This window comes from Otolemur garnettii, unplaced genomic scaffold, assembly GCF_000181295.1.
Source record: "Otolemur garnettii isolate 467f Iridium unplaced genomic scaffold, OtoGar3 scaffold00016, whole genome shotgun sequence".
NCBI lineage: Eukaryota > Metazoa > Chordata > Mammalia > Primates > Galagidae > Otolemur > Otolemur garnettii.
In genome coordinates this window covers 2,286,431-2,290,645 of record NW_003852411.1, presented here as the reverse complement: position 1 = coordinate 2,290,645, position 4,215 = coordinate 2,286,431, and the positions used below count along the sequence as shown (strand labels likewise).

General features: G+C 35.1%; 1 pseudogene; it reads right to left on the bottom strand.

Moving 5' to 3' along the window:
- LOC100955205 overlaps positions 1 to 317 on the bottom strand; it is a 1,841-nt pseudogene extending 1,524 nt beyond the window's left edge.
- Positions 318 to 4,215: the final 3,898 nt, after the last annotated feature.

Below are 4,215 nucleotides of genomic sequence, written 5' to 3'. Positions count from 1 at the left end.
GTTTTCCCCTTTCCATTCCCTGTTTATGACATACTGATATATCTTTCCAGTGGTCATATTATTTTCCTTGGTGAGCAGATGTCAAGGAACTGCTCATAGTTACCCAGGTCAAGGTCTACTTCCCCCCCATCATCCAGCACAAAAACTTCCCCATGCTCATAAGGAGAAAATCTTCCTGCATCAATGTTAACAGAGGGGTCAATTTTAATTGAAATTACTTGTAAACCATATGACTTCAGTATTGTGCCTACACTGCTAGTGATGATTCCTTTCCCAATTCCTGGTATAATATCACCAGTAACCAGAATGTACTTCATTTTACTTTTTGACCTGAGGTTGGCTCCAGATGCTCCATCAGGGACAAGAGTTAAGTGATGACACATGCAGAGACCCTGGAAGCTGGTGGTCATTTGTATTTTCAATCTGTGTTATCACTACAAACACTCGGTCACCAAAAAAAATTACACTTATTTTATAATTCCATTTATTAGCTAATTCAATTTAGAATATACTTTTTAATACAATCGCTTCTAATTTCCCCTTTCTTGGCTGGAAGACACCAAAATTTTTAGTCGGTTTCTCATTGTATCTTTCTTTGCATTTTTTTGAAACATGCTTTTAAATACAGGGTTAATGCATAAAGATATTGTCTGTGTTAAAACATTTTTTGTAAAGATCATATGACCACCCAGCAAGCGGTCATACTGCTCACTAATCTTACTGTCTTCCTTGGAAGTTACCAGGTTGGTGTGAATCCTTCCAAGCCTTTTAAAAAATACATTTATAGACATAAATATGTGAATATTGGCTCCAACACTTACAGATAAACTTAGACAAATTACATAATCTCACTATACTTTATGTATAAAATGGAGATAATACCAACACCTCCATCACAAGATCATTCTGAGGATTGAATAAGTTAACATAAGTACAAAGAACAGTACATGACACAGTATAAGTATTATATAATGTATTGTTATTAATGTTTCAGTGTATCTTTTATTTTAATTTGTATGTAATGTTCAAATAATTCAAAGTAAGTAGGAAGAAATAAGATACATTGGACCTTGGGTTGTAAGGAAGAGAAACTCAACTCATATTGGCTTAAACAAAAAAAAAAACAAAAAAAGGAAATTACGCTACAAGAACTTGGGGAAGTTAGGTGTCTCACAGAAGAGCCTTAGTTGGCAACTCAAATACCCTATTCCCTCTCCAACACTGTTTTCCACATCAGCTTCACTTCTCTTTCTCTTGGGAAAGTAACTTCCTCTCTGAAACCTTGACTGGAAAAATGAGGCTAACACACCATCACCCTTACATCCTACATTCTAAGAACCCAGAGACCAGTTTAATTATCTCACTTCCAGTTCAAATACAGTCATGCATCGCTTAATGGGGATACCTTCTGAGAAGTGTGTTGTTAGAAAATTTCTTCCTCGTGCGGATGTCATAGAGTGACTTACACAAACCTAGAGGGAAGAGCCCACTATGGACCCGGGTTTATGATACAGCCTGTCGTCCTAGACTACAGACCTGAACAGCATAGCACCTTAGTGAATATGGCAGGCAGTTGTATCACAAGAGTAAGCATTTGTATCTCTGAACATGTCTTAACATAGAAAAGGTACAAAAAAAAATACAGTATTATAATCTTCCAGGACCAGTTAAATGTCATTATGTGACATATGATGGCATCTTTCCAAGGAAGACTCCCTGCTATCCATTTCTGAGACAGCTCAGATATTCAGATATTTAGAGGGAGGAACATCTCCCAGTAAATGATGGCTGCAGGGAATTCCAGAGCACCTTCAAAATCTTTAAAATGTTTTTGACATAAAAACAAGATAATTCAAGAGCAAAAATAAAGTACTTTCTCTACCAGTCTTGCTCAAGTAGCTTTTCTCTTTAAGAATTAATCATAAAAAATAAATGAATCTCCCAACTTCCTGAATACTTCCCAGCTTTTGGGACATAACTGTCGTTGAAATGTTATGGCTGTGTAGCATAAACTCTGAAATGGAGTTTTAATAAACAAAAACCACTTTATATTCTGTTTAAAAACTTGCTGCAATCTGTTAAGCATGTGGGCATGTGTGTGCATCTGTGCATGCATTTTTTTAATGTCATTCCCAGAACTTGTGTTTTCATCAGAAAAACAATGTTTCCTTCAAAATAACTTCGGTTTCTTCCGGGAAGAGGCTTAAAAAAGAAAAAAAAACAATAATTCCTGGTATACCGTAGAGAAACACTGTTATCTTCTTGTATGTCCACTTTGAAGTGCCCTGCCTGGAGCACAGAACTAGCTCAAATAATCCTCTCAAGACTAAATGAGCAAAAAAATAAATGAATGAATGAGTGGGAAAAAAGACAAAACTCTACAGTTCTATTAGTTATAATTCAAAAGTTATCGTGCAGGAAATAAAGGGAGGGAGGGATTGTAGTGTTCTAGATTAAAAGCAATTTCAGAAGCAAGTACAGAGCAGTTTGGGAAAAAATCAAAGGAGCTCTAAAAAACAATAAGGGACAACTGGGGAAATTTGAATATGGGCTGGAAATTAGTTAATACAGTGATTTTGTTAAGAAAATAAAGAAAATAACAGATCTACTTAGATATGTACAGTAAAGTATTTTGGATAAATAGGATGTTTTGAGTTATTTTCAAATATCTTAACAAAGAAAAAGAAAAGATGGAAAAGGGTTAAGGTATATTTATACAGGAAAGAAGTTTCTGAAAACAATGGTGCAGAAATAGTTCTAAAACTATTGATACTTTATGATGGCAGAGGTTTATTGTTAGCAGGTATTAAAAAATACTTCTTTTCTTTTGTATCCATGGCAAGAAAACCAAAGACACTCTCCAAATGACACTATCCTAATTTTCCAGCAGAGTGTGTGTATGTGTGGGGGTGTGTGTGGGTAACTTTTACCCCACAACTGAGACATATCAGAGTACTTACTCTTCCACAGGAAGATAACACTATAGGCTGTTCACATCCCTATATCCTGTTGTATCATCCTCTGCTCTAATCTCAACCTCTGAAAATCTACCCTCCAACTTAAGGGCCAGGTGAGGCACAACCCTGACTGTAACACAGTCCCAGCTGGTGGTCATCTGAGTCACTACTCTGCCGTTCTAGAATCAAGGTGTTAGCATTTTGGTGAACACTGGAATCATACAGGGTGCTTTCAAACATATATAATACTAAAACCATTATCAGGAGACTGGGATTCAATAAGTAATACATTGGAGACAAGAAATCGGTATGTGTAATAACTGCCCAGGTGATTTTAAGACAGGTACTCTGGGTGGCGCCTATAGCTCAAAGGAGTAGGGCACCAGCCCCATATACTGGAGGTGGTGGGTTCAAACCTGGCCCCAGCCAAAAATTGCAAAAAAAAAAAAAAAAAGACAGGTACTCTAAGAACTTCATGTTGAAACGAATATTTGTCTAGATATATATTTTTAAACTTCCTGTTTTAAATGCATATTCTTTGCACCATATATTTAAAAACCTTAAAAACAAAAAGCACAATTTACATAGCTTTTGTACCCTTCCATGAATCTAGCACTCTAGTAAATATTGGGGGGTGAGGGGTTAGCATTAGCAAGAAAACAATATTAATTATTTCTAGGAATTGATATTTTCTTAAATATTGTCCTATTGGATTTTTGCTGTATTAGTCCCTCTAGGTTTAAGTTTTTTAAAAAACAAATCTCAAAATGACTTGGGCAACTAGTGAAAGAAATAGAAAGAATGGCTACACGTTGGGACAGCATTGGGTAAGCTTCCTAGCCCAGTTGGCTTCAACAAAAAAAACAAACAATCCTCTGAAGAAATCAACTCTAATTATTCCTTATAAGTAAATTCAAATCAAATTAATAAGTGTATTTACTTCGTTAAAGTAACTCTAACATTTTGTAATGTGACACTTAAAAGATAATATAATGGAGAAGACCTTAAAACGTGGGTCAACTGAAATTATTTTGACTATTTCCACTTCATTTCCTACAACATATCATACCTTTCATTCTTACAAAAGTAATTCCTTTCAAAATAATTCAGCAATAAGTTACCAAAAAAAAAAAAAAAAACCTTAAGCACTTCAGGGTATGTTTCTTAGCTATTGAGAAAATTCTAATTAAAAATCCACAGTTACAACATTCATAAAAGAAACATGAAAATAGTCTTTCAAGCCAATTATCTCCCCTTT